At 43.7% G+C, this 15,859-nt stretch overlaps 1 protein-coding gene across 1 annotated transcript in view; it reads right to left on the bottom strand.

The window, feature by feature from the left end:
* LOC144509514 (glutamate receptor ionotropic, NMDA 2B-like) overlaps window positions 1-15,859 on the bottom strand; it is a 359,314-nt gene that overhangs the window by 93,694 nt on the left and 249,761 nt on the right. The window lies entirely within an intron of this gene.

Genomic DNA, 15,859 nt, shown 5'->3' with positions numbered 1-15,859 from the left:
TTTTGTTTAATATATTCGTTCTTACGGGATGTGGGCGTCACTGGCTGGGCCCAGCATTTATTGCCCATCCCTAACTACCCTCCAATTCAGAGGGCATTTGAGAGTCAACCACATTTGCCGTGGGTCTGGAGTCACATGTCGGCCAGACCAGGTAAGGACGGCAGATTTCCTAACCTAAATGGACATTAGTGAACCAGATGTGTTTTTATGACAATCGACAATGGGTTTCATGGTCATCATTAGACTTTTAATTCCAGATTTTTATTGAATTCAAATTTCACACTCTGCCATGGCGGGATTTGAACCGGAGTCCCCAGAGCATTACTCTGGTTCTGTGGATTGTTAGTTCAGTGGTAATACCACTACGCTTTGGTCAGAGAAGTAAGTTGTAAATGAAGGCACTAAAAGGAAGAGAAGGAGGTTGAGAGGCAAAGGGATTTACGGAGAGAAGAAAATAGTTGTGTTGCGCGCATACTTGCCCAACGGGAAAATTAGCATTAGCATGCCCTGACCGCCTGAAAGCTCAAAGGCGGAGAACGGAGGCCTGTGACGGATCAGACTGCCCCCCCCCCCCCCCCCCCCAAGTTAATGATGACTAAGCTAACTAGCACACTGACCCAGCAGGAGGTTCAAAGTGCCTCACTGTAATACAGTTTCTCTGGCAGGGTCTCGGGGCTGTAATGGAAACAAGAGCGCACTCTGAGATTGCAGCCGGACATGCGCTTGGAGTAACTGAAGCTACAGTTATTCCCCGACCTGCCATCTATTAACCTGCAGGAAAATCCTAAAGTGTACAGAACCATATTCTGGGGGTGTACAGTACAAATGCTGCCGATGGTGCAGGTCTAAATACGAGCGCCAACAGTCCAGAAGCCAGATAATGAGCCAGGTTGAAAGAACAAGCAACATATCTACAGTGGTTCTACATCATCTCGGCCTCCACCACAAGCTTAATGTTTCAAACCATTCCTACTTCATTGCAGTATTAATGTACACTACTAATAATTAAACTTAAAACTTTTTTAGCTGAAGAACTAGTAACTCCTTTTTTTTCATTCATGGGACATGGGTGTCGCTGGCTGGCCAGCATTTATTGCCCATCCCTGGTTGCTGTTGGAGGATAGTTGAGAATCAATCACATTGCTGTGGCTCTGGAGTCACATGTAGGCCAGACCGGGTAAGGACGGCAGATTTCCTTCCCTAAAGGGCATTCGTGAACCAGATGGGTTTTTCCAACAATTGACAATGGTTTCATGGCCATCACTAGATTCTTATCCTTATTGAATTTAAATTCCATCATCTACCGAGGCAGGATTTGAACCCAGGTCACCGGAACATTAGCTGAGTTTCTTGATTAATAGTCCAGCGCTAATACCACTAGGCCCTCGTTCCCCCCTGAGGTTAATCGACTGCGTAAGCGTTGCCAGCTGATTTGAAGTACTTCAAACTCTAACAAGTGGCAAATGCACCAGGTTGACATTATAGTGCTAGAACATACAAAAATAATCGAGGAGCATCGATTAACATGCTTCTAGAAGAACTCAAACACTATTCCTTTACACAACAAAAGCAGAAAATGCTGGGAAACCTCAGCAGGTCTGACAGTGTCTGTGGAGAGAGAATAGAGCCAATGTTTTGAGTCAGGATAACGCTTCTTCAGAACTATTCCTTTATATCCCTGACCAGATCCCTGCATTTTTCGGATGAGGCGAAATTAGGTGATTCCGGTTTGGAAGGCGTGATGAGGTTGGCCAATTAAACTATTTCCTGCACTGAAAGGTTCAATTTTCAGAGGAAATCAAGGCTGAGGAAGGTTGACAAGGAAAATCAGACAGAATTGTTCTACCCAACAAGTTGTAGCAAGACTCACAAATCAGAATATCACTTTTCACGGACTCTGGAAGTCCCAGAGTGCTTTACAGCCGATGAGGTACCTCGGAAGTGTAGCAAAGTAGGAAATGCATCAGGCCACTTGCACACAGCAAGATCCCTCAGGCAGCAACATTATAATGAGCAGATAATTTGTCTTCGTGACGCTGGTTGAGGGATAAATATTGGTCAGGGACAGAGGGAGAATTCGCCTGCTCTTCTACAAAATAGTGCCATTGGATTGTTGAATTTATTTATTTTTTATTATTGCCACAAAGTAGGCTTACATTAACACTGCAATGAAGTTAGTGTGAAGATCCCCTAGTCGCCACACTCCGGCGTCTGTTCGGGTACACTGAGGGAGAATTTAGCATGGCCAATGCACCTTAACCAGCACGTCTTTTGGACTGTGGGAGGAAACCCATGCAGATACGTACAGAGTCTGCACAGACAGTCATCCAAACCAAGCATCGAACCCGAGTTGCTGGCGCTGTGGGGCAGCAGTGTGGTTAGGATCCACAGTGTTTAAGACCCACCTGAGAAGGCAGAGAGGGCACTGGCTCAGAAACTCTTTCGAAGTGAGTTATTGCCACCTTGAACCCGGCAGCAGTCCCTCAGCTCTGCACTGGGCAGGTCGGCCTGCTCAGTTTTCCGGGTTAGGTTCAAGTCCACAATCTCCCCAGCTCAAGACAAGAGGGCCACCTACTGAGTCACAGCTGACAGCTCTACGTTACACGACGCACTTGACAGAGAAAAGCACTTCCAAAGCACAAAGTGAACGATTAAGCCCAAGCGTGGAAGCTCAGTGAAGCAGTCAGCGCCACTAGGAATCTCCTCAGGGATCCTTCCACTTCACTGACCGAATGAGTGAAGTCTGGGTGGATTGAGCCACCTGACAATGCTCCATTGCAGAGTGAACTCATATGTCTGACATGAACCCATCTCATTCTCCCGGGGTATACTAGGTTACAATCACCATTATTTATTCTGGTCTTATTTTTACGGAAATCGATTTGATACAGTTGTTCATTATATTAAAAATTTGTACGAACTTCTTATTTGCAAATCGTTGTTCACTGTTGCGACGTCAGCTTTTCCCCATAAAAACTTTAATCTAGCTTCTCCCAGTCACGACTGAGGTGGTCTATCCATACAAACCCCAGGGGAATGGTGCAATTAGATTCATTTACAATGGAAAAGGCCTGTGTAAACAATGCAAAACACCGTCTGCCACTGCCTTCAGCATGATAGACCAACTCTCTTGTGCTGCAATCAGCTCTACACTGCACACTCTTGCCTGTATTGCTTTTATGCGTGTAATACTACAACCCCCTCTCCCTCACTGCACTCAACATTACAACCCATAATCCCTGTACAATATTGAGGAGTATTTCTTTAAATTATTTTGATTCATTCATGGGACATGGGTGTCGCTGGCTGGGCCAGCATTTATTGCCCATTCCTAGTTGCCTGAGGGCAGTTGAGAGTCAACCACATTGTGTGGCTCTGGAGTCACATGTAGGCCAGACCAGGTAAGGATGGCAGATTTTCTTCCCTAAAGGACATTAGTGAACCAGATGGGTTTTTCCAGAAATCATCAATGGTTTCATGGTCACCATTATACTTATAATTCCAGATTTTTATTGAATTCAAATTGCACCATCTGTCATGGTGGGATTGGAACCCGGGTCCCCAGAGCATTAACCGGGTCTCTGGATTACTAGTCCAGTGACAATACCACCACATCTATGCCACCACCTCCCCATTGCCTATTCATGACTCTGTCAAAATGACTTTTAAACATTGCTTTTGTCGTCCAAGCTCACTTTACAAAGGAAACATACATGCAATAGAACAGGCTCCCAGAGTCAATTCATATGGTGAACATGATTCAACACAGAGTGACGTGGACACATAAGGGGAGGTGATGGCGTAGTGGTATTGTCGCTAGCCTATTAATCCAGGAAACTCAGCTAACGTTCTGGGGACCCGGGTTCGAATCCTGTCACAGCACCTGGTGAAATTTGAATTCAATTAAAAAAAAAAATTCTGGAATTAAGAATCTACTGATGACCACGAAATGATTGTTGGAAAAACTCATCTGGTTCACTATGTCTTTTAGGGAATGAAATCTACAGTCCTTACCTGGTCTGGCCTACATCAGAGCCACAGCAATGTGATTGACTCTTAACTGCCCTCCAAGGGCAACTAGGGATGGGCAATAAATGATGGGCAGCCAGTGACGCCCATGTCCCATGAATGAATAAAAAAAACATTGTTCAGAATTATGCACTATGCTTGTTGGGTTTAGGATGAACCCAATGTGTATGGAATTGTGAGCAATCGGTCCTTCACTTTAGTCTGCCGATGATACAGCTGCCACTATATTGGCATATCCATCACTCATTAACGACAAAAAAAAGTGGCATGTTCTCAGAGTTTTCATCTGGACTACTTTCATTATGATGAGAGGGCTTTGATTTCATCATCACTGGGCTCTGATGTCCAGCACAATAAACACTTCCTCAATCAGAATCCATAGGCAAGCTTGATGTGCTTTTACAGAGAGGTCATGCTGAGGTTGGCAATGAGGAAAGGTACTGGATTGAGTTTACTGGGCATTTAGGGATGAGGGTGCAGTTCAGATTATATGGGAATGAAGCAGGGAGAAGGGGCTGAGGTTACTGGGATGAGATAGAGAGGAGGGATTGAGGCTGCTGAGGATGGGGTAGGAAGGAGGAGTTGAGGTTATTGGGCACAGTAAGAAGTCCCACAACACCAGGTTAAAGTCCAACTGGTTTATTTGGTAACACGAGCTTTCGGAGCGCTGCTCCTTCATCAGGTGATCTTCATCTGGTGTTTAACTGGTGTTGTGAGACTTCTTACTGTGCCTACCCCAGTCCAACCCCAGCATCTCCACATCGAGGTTTCTGAGGATGAGATAGGGAGGAGGGGTTAAGGCTGCTCGGAGTGAGGTAGGGAGGAGGAGTTGAGTTAATGAGGATAAGGTAGGGAGGAGAGGTTGAGGTTGCTGGGGGTGAGGTAGGGAGGGGTTGAAATGATTGGAGTCGGGGTGGAGATCACCGGGGGGGGAGGGGGGGGGGAGGCGGGGGGGAGGTGCGGGAGGGGAGAGGCGGGGGTAGGGGGGAGTGTTGACAGGAAGGATTGAGGATATTGTGAAAAGATGGCAAAGTGGGGCTGATTCACCAGACGGGATACTAATTGGGTCAAATCAAGTGGTTTGATCCTAAACCATCTTCAGAGATAGTGAGCACTAATTCATTTTTTCAATCATTTTCAGATCTGTGAATCGCAAGTAAGGAGCACAGAAGCTTGAATTTGACAAAGGGACAGTTTTTTCCCTCACGCTAGATAAAGAAATAGTTAGCAATAAAAAAATGATGATTCTAATTACACCATTTTACTCCCTGGCATCAAAGACTCAATTGCTGACTCACACCGCACATATCATGGTGACATGTTTTAGTTGGCCAAATATTTGCCTGTGTGGTTGATCTATGCAGGAACCGTTATTCCCTTGGGAATTCTATGCTGACAGAGATTTATTTCACTACTAGAAGCAAATAATTACTTAAAAGGCAGACTTTACTGAACCTCCAAAACATCAGCCCGGGAAAAACAGGGCTCATTAGCTCCAACTGATCTATTTACTTCAGGCGAGAGATTGTGTTAAGATTTCCTCCATTGAAGTAGCACCTTTAAGCCACAAGGTCAGGTGGAGGTCGCTCTTGACAAATTTGCTTCCAGAGGAGTTCATTGCCAATTTTACCCACAGAGTTATTTTGGCAGAGAAAGTTTAGGCTGACACGCTGGTGCTAAAATAGTAGACGGTGAAAGGTACATCAGATTATTTATTAGTGTCACAAGTCGGCTTACATTCACATTGCAATGAAGTTACTGCGAAAATCCCCTCGTCGCCACACTCCGGCGCCTGATCAGGTACACTGAGGGAGAATTTAGCATGGCCAATGCACCTAACCAGCACGTCTTTTGGACTGTGGGAGGAAACCAGAGCACCTGGAGGAAATCCACGCAAACACAGGGAGAACATGCAGATCACAGACAGTGACCCGAGCTGGGAATCGAACCCGGGTCCCTGACACTGTGAGGCAGCAGTGCTAACCACTGTGCCACCGTGGCGCCCAAATGATATCACCAAAAGCAGGAAACGCTGGTCTCAGGGGTTACAATCCCTGCAATTCCTACATCATAAAACGTAAGTTAGGGTCAATTTAAGTTTTGATTAATAAAATGCATCAGACACTTTAGCAAAGTGGTAAGAACCCAGTGCCCTCTCTCTGTGCAACAGTAGATCTGTTTTTTTATTGAATTTAAATTCCACTACCTGCTGTGTCAGGATTCAAACCCAGGTCCCCAGAATATTAGCTGAGCTTCTAGATTAATAGTCTAGTGATAGTACCATTCCACCATCACCTCCCCACAGACTGCTGCAAGCTCCGATTGCCATTATCTCAGAATGGCAAACTCTGAGGCTGGCATGTCCTCAGATTGGCACACTGTTAGACTGGTTCTCCCTCATTGGTACGCTCTCGGTATGGGACACTCCCTACAGATTGTTACATGCTCAACGCGATGCACTCTCATCATTACTAACTCCCAATAGCGTGCAAAATCTCAAATTTGATCCTCTCATTGGTACGATTTATGTACTTTTGGGCTGGTGTCCTCTCAGACTGATACAATCTCATTGGCACACATCTCAGATTATTTCTCCCTTGCTTTAACACTCTTTATTTAGCTCACTCTTGCCGATGCACATTGATGCACAGGTTTTACATTCACACTGGTGCCTCCCAGGCTGATGCAGACTCCTGGTTTAGTGGCAGTTCAGTTTGATTTCTCATCACTTCACTCTCCGAACGTTACACTCATCGATATAGTCCCAGATGATAACGCTGCCAGAGTCCATTGGTACACTCAGATTATCATCCTCTCATTAGTACACTCTCAAACTTATACCATTTCAGATTGTTAAAATCCGCATCCGTGGTCAGACACGGTCAGATTGATCCATCCACTGATTGTTCAACTCTCTGATTGGATAATTTCACATTGGTTAATTCTCATTAGTACACACACATTGGTCCAAATGCAAATTGTTAAAGTTAGATTGGCTCACCCTCAGATTGGTACACTCTCAGATTGGCACACTCTCAAATTGGTATACCATCAGATTGATATCCTCTTAGGTTGGTACATGCTCAGATTGGTACACATTCAGATTGGCACACTTTCAGATTGGTACACTCTCATATTGTTACACACTCAGATTGGTACACTCTCAAATTGGTACACTCTCAGATTGGTACATGTTCAGATTGATACACTTTCAAATTGGTACACCTTCAGATTGATATACTCTTCGATTGGTACACGCTCAAATTATACACTCTCAGATTGGTAGATTCTCAGATTGGTACACCCTCAAATTGGTACACTCTCAGATTGGTATACTCTCAGATTGGTACATGCTCAGATTGCTACACTTTCACATTGGTACATGCTCAGTTTGATACACTCTCAGATTGGTACACTCTCACATTGGGATATGCTCAGATTGGTACACTCTCAGACTGGCACACACTCAGATTGGTACACTCTCAAATTGGTACACTCTCAGATTGGTACATGCTCAGGTTGGTACACTTTCAAATTGGTACACCTTCAGATTGATATATTCTTAGATTGGTACATGCTCAGATTGGTACACTCTCAGATTGGTACACTCTCAAATTGGTACACACTCTCAGATTGGTACACTCCCAGATTGGTACATTCTCAGCTCGGTACACCCTCAGATTGGTATACTGTCAGATTGGTACATGCTCAGATTGGTACACTCTCAGATTGGTACATGCTCAGTTTGGTATACTCTCAGATTGGTACACTCTCACATTGGGATATGCTCAGATTGGTACACTCTCAGACTGGCACACTCTCAGATTGGTACATGCTCAGATTGGTATACTCTCAGATTGGTATATGCTGAAATTGGCACATTATCAGATTGGTATACTCTCAGAATGGATCACTCTCATTGATATATTCTCAAAATGTTAACTCTTGGATTGGAGCACTCTCAATGATGCATACTAAGATTGGTGCATTCTCATTGGTTCTAAGATTGGTACACTCTCAGATCGTCACTCAAAAACTGATACATTCTCATTTTCTTAAATTGTTACACTGTGATTGGTGCAAATTCATTGGTATATTCTTAGGACTTTGCAGGGCGGCTTGATACACACTCACTGATGTACTCATTGAACCCTGTTAAAATGAAGAACTCTCATTGGACACTGTGAAACTGGTACACATGCAGTATAGTTCTCTCTCAGGTTCAGTACATTCAGATTGGTGCAATCTTAGATTTTCATCACTCTGATTGGTGTACTCTTGGATTTATTCCCTGATTAGTGTACACACTTTGGGGTGTTCTTGGGTTCTCTCCATTCTTACATTGGATAATTCTCATTGGAGCATTTCAGGTTAATGCCTTCTCATTTGTGCACACACAGACTGATGTGCTGTCAGATTGGTTACTCACTTGTACACTCAGAATAGTATACTTGCATTGATACAAACAAAGGTTATTACACTCAGATTGGGCCATTCTGTGACAGGTATACCAGTGAATTCGTGCACTAAACCATGGATACACACAAACTCTGCACACTCACATTGTTACAATGCTCAATTTGTGCAATTTCATTGGTGTAGTCTCAGATTATAAAATTCATTGGCACACTCTCAATCACATGGGTACTCTGCCATCTTGGCGCACTTTCATTGGAACAAATTGGCACAGCACTAGGCCAGCACGGTGGCACAGTGGTTAGCACTGCTGCCTCACAGCAGCCAGGGACCTGGGTTCGATTCCCGGCTTGGGTCACTGTCTGTGCGGAGTCTGCACGTTCTCCCCGTGTCTGCGTGGGTTTCATCCGGGTGCTCCGGTTTCCTCCCACAGTCCGAAAGACGTGCTGGTTAGGTGCTAAATTCTCCCTCAGTGTAACCCGAACAGGCGCCGGAGTGTGGCGGCTAGAGGGATTTTCACAGTAACTTCATTGCAGTGTTGATGTAAGCCTGCTTGTGACTAATAAATAAACGTTTAAAGATCTCAGACACAGAGTGGCACACTCGTAAACTGGTACACACAGATTGTTAAACTCTCAGACTGTTAAACTCCCAGGTTGCTAATCTCTTAGATTGGTACACACTCAGATTGATACACTCTTCAATTGGTAAACTTTCAAATTGGTACACTCTCATCTTAGTATACCCTCAGATTGGTACACTCTCAGATGGATACATTCAGATTGGTGCAATGTTGGAATATCGTGTTCTCAAATGATGGGATCTGATTGGTGCACCCTTAGATTTATTCTCTTTCAGAATGGTACATTCCCAGATCAGTACATCCAGATTGGTGTACTTTCAGATTAGTACACTCTCAGATTGGTACATTCTCAGATTGGTACACTCTCAGATTGGTGCACCCTCAGATTGGTACACTCCCAGATTGGTACAAGCTCAGATTGGTACACTCTCAGGTTGGTATCTCCTCAGACTGGTACACTCTCAGATTGGTACACTCTTAGAATGGGTCACTCTCATTGATACATTCTCAAACTGTTTAGATTTTGGATTGGAGCACTTTCAATGATGCACACTCAGATCGGTGCACTCTCATTGGCGCAAACTAAGATTGGATCACTCTCTGATTGTTACACTGAAAAACTGATACATTCCAATTGGTACATTCTTAAATTGCTACACTATGAGATGTGTGCAATTTCAGTGATATATTCTCAGGATTTTGTGGGACAGATTGGTACACCTTCATACTGGAACACTCTCAAATTCGAACACTTTCAGATTCATAGGGTGGGATTTTCTGGCTGCGCTCGCTCCAAAACGGGAAAATCCCACCCGAGGTCAACAGATCTTTGATGATCCAATTCCCGTGGTGGACAGAACGGGAAAATTCCCCCATAAACTTTCAGATTAGTACATGCTCAGATTGATACACTCTCCAATTGGCACGCTCTAATACTGGTACACTGTGAGATTGGTACACTCTCAAATTGTTACATCTTCAGTTTGATACATTCTGTCTGTATATACATCTCAGATTGGTACACTCAAATTCTTGTACTCTCACATTGATACACTCACATTGGTACACTCTCCTTCACACTAGAATGGTTTCCTCTGATTGGTACAATTGCTGACTGTTACATTCTCATTGTCACATGTTGTAACTGGTGTACCCTCAGTATGACACACTCTCCGATTGGAACACTCTCAGATTGGTACACTCCCAGATTAGTGCACTCTCAGATTGGTACAGTTTTAGATTGGTACACTCTCAGATGTTCACATTAGGATGGTTTACTCTGATTGATATACTCTCACATTGTTAAATTCTCATTGTCACATGTTATAACTGGTGTACGGTCAGTATGGTACACTCTCAGACTGGTACACTCTCAGATCGGTACATTCTCAATATGGTATATTGTCAGTATGGTACACTCTCAGATTGGTACACTCAGATTGATACGCTCAGATTGGTACTCTCCCAAATTGGTACACTCTCAGCTTGATGCACTCAGATTTGGGCACTCTCAGATTGGTACACTCCCAGATTGATACACTCTCAGATTGGTACACTCCCAGATTGATACACTCTCAGATTGTTGTACTTCAGATTGATACACTCTCAGATTCATGCACTCTCAGATTGGTACACTCTCAGCTTGGTACACCCTCTGATTGGTACACTCTCAGATTGATATACCCTCAGACTTGTGTACTCTCAGATTGGTACAACCTCAGATTGGTACACCCTTAGACTGGTACACTCTCAGATTGGTACACTCAAAGGGTGTACACTGGTACAGTCTTAGATTGGTACACTCCCAGATTGGTACACTGTGAATTTGGGTCATTCTCAAATTGACACACTCAAAGCTTGGTGACTGCTTGGCCTTCTCTCAAAGTGTCACACTGTAAAATTAGTGAAGCTTCACTGGCACATTATCAGATCGTTGTCCGACAGATTGGTTCACTCAGATTTGAACACTTTTAGATTGGGAAAATTTGATTAGTATGTTTTCAGTTTGATACATTCTTATTGATACATGTCAGGTTGTTACAGCCATTAGTACACCCTCAGATTGGTGCACTATCAGATTGGTACACTCTCATCCTGATATATTGCAAGACTGGGGTAAGATCATATGTTTGCTTTCTGAATGGTGAACTCATATTAGCTCTGCCTCATTATGACACTCATTATCACACACACAGTTTAATGCACCCTTAAATTGGAATACACTTGGATTGGTACAGTCCTGGACTGGTATAGGCTTTGATTGTATATTCTCATTAGTACACTCATTGAAACACCCTCGATGCTTGAACTGTCAGATGGCTGCCACCTCAATTGTGTACACTCAGAATACTGGGTTCTAATTGATACACCTCCAGATTGTTACATTGTCATATGGTGTATACCCAATGGAACAATTGTATTTGTGCTCTCACGGTCAGATAGAACAATCTCAGATTGTTCCAATTTTACAGGCATACTCTCATATTGCAACACTGCCTGGCTGGCACACCCTTACCCGTACATTCTCAGACTGACACACTATCAGACTGATCAACTCTTGGATTGGCACACTCGCCCTGAGATTGAAGTAAATGCAAATTGATGTCTGCTCAGATTGGTGCATTCCCACTGGCACACTCTCAGAATCTTACAATCACAAATTGCACACTCTCAGTGGTATACTCAGATGCGCGTACTCCTACATTGATCTGTCCCTCAGATTGATACACTCGGAAAGCTATACCCTCATTGGTAAACAAGCAGATTGTTACATCCCAATTTTGCGTACTTTCATTGGTACACTCTCAGGACTTTTGCCATCTCATTGGTACGTTCTCAGGTGGTTCCTATGGTGACAGTCATTGATAGAGTGTCGGATTTGCGCATCCTCCAGTAACACACGCCTGGGCTGGTGCACCCTCAGACTGGTTTACCCTCACTGATAACCCCTCTGGTTTTTACACTTCATGCCACAGTCTGTGTGATATGCAATGCGATTATCGCAAACGCAGAGACACGCTGCGAGATTGTTACACTCCCATTTTGATACACTTTCAGATCGTTACACTAGAAAATGAGTCCACTCTCAGATTGTTGCACTCACATAGACATCTTTCACCCAGCCGGCAAACGGAATAACCTCTACACCACAGAAACACATGGCGCATACACACTGCTACAAATAGATTGGGGCACTCAGAGACTGGTGCATCATGATTGGTCCATGTTAATTGGCAGGCTCCCATTGCTCCACTCTGATTGGCAAACATTCATTAGTGAAAACTTAGATTGTTAGAGTGGTGCAGTCTCATTGGCTCATTCACAGATTGGTCCTCCCTCTGGTGCACACTCATTGGTACACTCTCAGCATGGTACACACGGTGTCCAGATCACCAACAACCTGTCTTGGTCCCCCCATGCCGACACTATATCAAGAAAGCCCACCAACGTTTTACTTTCTCATGAGGCTAAGGAAATTTGGTATGTCTGCTATAACTCTCACCAACTTTTACAGATGCACCATAGACATATTCTTTCTGGTTGTATCACAGCTTGGTATGGCTCCTGCTCTGTCCAAGACCACAAGAAACTGCAAAGGGCTGTGAACGAAGCCCAGTCCACTCAAACCAGCTTCCCACCCATTGACACTGTGTACACACCCCGCTGCCTCAGAAAAGCAGCCAGCACAATTAAGGACCCCGGACACATTCTCTTCCACTTTCTTCCATCGGGAAAAAGATACAAAAGTCTGAATTCACGTACCAACTGACTTAAGAAGAGCTTCTTCACTGCTGCCATCAGAGTTTTGAATGAATTTACCTCACATTAAGTTGATCTTTCTCTACACCCTAGCTATGACTGTAACACTATATTTTTCACTCTTTCTTTTCCTTCCCTATGAATGGTATGCTTTGTCTGTATAGCGTGCAAGAAACAATACTTTTCATTGTATACTATACATGTGACAATAATAAATCAAATCAAATCAGATTGTTAAACTCATTGGCACTCTCAAATTTTTGCCCTGCCAACATATTGCCCTCTTAAATGGTGCACCCTCCAGTTGGTACACGGTCAGGCTGATGCACTCTCGTCATGGTGCATTCTGGCATTACTACACTCTGATTGTCAGCCTGAAAAATTGCTGCATCCTCACTGAAGAGTATACTCACTGCTTATCTCTCAATTGGTTGCAACCTCAAATGGTTACATTGCCAGATTACTGCGCTCAGAAATTGTTTCACTTTTCACTGATCCTCTCAGATTAGTACACTGTCAGATTAGTACACTCTCAGATTAGTACACTGTCAGATTAGTACACTCTCAGATTAGTACACTCTCAGATTAGTACACTCTAATGAGTACACTCTTGGACTGTTGCACTGTCATTGACGCAATCACAAATTGACTCCCATTGGCATATTCCCAGATTGTTACACAGTACACCCGCACACTGGTACACACTGTGAACTAATTGGTATACTTTTAGACTTGTTCATACACAATTGGTATACTCTCATTGGGCCAATCTCAAATCAATCTGCCAGATTGGTGTCTTTATACACTCTCAGATTAGTACGCATGGAATAGCTCACCCTTATTGGTCCACTTTATAATTGGTTCAGTCTCATTGGTACATTCTTAGATCTGTTCACTCTCATTCTGATCTCTGGAATTTGTGCATACTGGTTTGGAGAACTATCACTGGCATACTACACACAGATTGGTGTACCCTGTCTGATACACGTTGATTGGTACATTCGTTGTTTGGTACACTTTCTGATTGGTTCACTCTGATTGGTACATATTCTAATTGGTATGCTTGCTGATTGGTATACTCACTGAATGGTACACTCTCTGACTGGTACACTTTCTGATTACATTCGCTGATTGGTACACTGTTTGGTTCACCGTGACTGATACATGTTCTGATTTGTACACTCACTATTTGTTACACTCGCAGATTGGTACACTCGCTGATTGGTACACTCGCAGATTAGATTGGTACACTCACTGATTGTTTCTCTCACTGATTGGTACACTTGCTGGTACAGTTTCATATTGTCAACTCCCAGACTGGTACACTCTCAGAGTGGTACATTATCGTGGTTACACTCTTATGTTGCATGTGTTGATTGATATAAGATCAGGATACGACACCCTCAGATTAATATTGGGCCTGATTAGTTTCCTCACATTGGTATCATCAGCATGTTACATTGGAACCCTCTTGGACAGTTACTCTGCCACTTTGGTACACACACGGATTAGCTCTAGACTGTTACACTCTTAGATCGAGGTACTTGCGCTAGTACACTTGTTTTGGTGTGAGAATGGTGCACTTCCAAATTGTTACACTGCAAGATCGATGTACCTCATTGTTATATTCTCAGATTGTCACACTCATTGGCACACTTTCAGAAATTTACATTGCTAGATTGGTGGTGTCATATTGGCGCACTCTCAAGATTGGCACACTGTCGGGTTGCTACAATCTCAGATTGTTACACTCACAGTTGTTCACTCTTGCTGTGCAGTGTCATATTGTCACCCTCTATTGGCTACACTGCCACGCTGGTGTTCTCTCAGACCGTTCGCCCATCCGATTGGCATACTTTTATTTATTAGTGTGGTTACTGATAACCTCCCAGATTGTCACATGCTTAGGTGGTTACACTGCGAGATAGGTGGCCTCTCATTGGTGCACTCGTAGACTGTTACATACTTTGGCACACTTTTGGATAGTTAAATCACCACTTTCGCGCATTCTCATTGGTGTACTCTCCCATTGTTACACTCATTGGAATACTGTTACATTGTTGGATTGATTCCCTCTTATTGGGGCACTTTCGTATTGGAGCACAGTGATTGGTGCAATGTTGGAATGGCAGACGCTCAGTTTGTTACACAGTGAGATAGGTGCACCCTCATTTGTCAATTCTCAGATGGTTAAACTCAATGGTACACCCTCAGATTGGTACATTGTCTGATGGGTACGTTCCCATTGTACACTCTCAGTGGAAGGTTGGTGTACTATGAAAGGTCCACTGATACACTCGCAGATTTGTTCACTTTCTAAGATGGGTATATGCTCAAGACTGAAGCTCTCCCATATCGCTGTACACTAATTCTGCACTAAACAACATTGATGTGCAATATCGCAGGTACATTGGATTACTCTCAATTCTACCCTCTGAAATTGATGCTTGCTCAGATTGGAGCACTCAAATTTTAGCACAGTATGTTTGGGTCAAAATGGCACAACCTCAGATTGTTACACCGCAAGACTGGTGTCCTCTCCCGGATGGACTCTCAGGTTGGAGTTCTCACTGGTACACTCTCACTTTGTCCAGTTGTATTGTGTTACTCTAGGTGGTAAACTCTCAGATGGTGACGCTGTCAGTTTGATATTGCCTCACTATAGTACGCCCCCTGATTGCTGCATGCTCAGATCCTTAAGCTCTCAGGTGTAGTCACTCCCATTGTGCGTCCTTGTATTGGTGAACGCGCCCTCAGTATGTCGCAGATTGTCATGGTGCACTCTCATTGGTGCACTCTCAGTTTGTTACATTCATTGCCACAATCCCATTGGCACATTGTCAGATCGATACATTCTCAGCCTGTTACAATCATTGGTACAATGTCAGATTGTGGATTCAGATTCCTGCACTCATTTCTACAATTTCAGATTATTCCACTTAGATTGGAACACTCTTACTGGTACACTCATCAATTGGGGCACCCTTGTTGGTATACTCTCAGACTAGTACACTTATTGATCTTGTTTTGTTACACTCTCAGGTTGGTGCACTCTCAGATATGTGTGCTCTA

This window comes from Mustelus asterias, chromosome 21 (assembly GCF_964213995.1).
Source record: "Mustelus asterias chromosome 21, sMusAst1.hap1.1, whole genome shotgun sequence".
Lineage (NCBI taxonomy): Eukaryota > Metazoa > Chordata > Chondrichthyes > Carcharhiniformes > Triakidae > Mustelus > Mustelus asterias.
The sequence above is the reverse complement of the archived record's forward strand: the minus strand, read 5'-3'. Positions and strand labels throughout refer to the sequence as shown.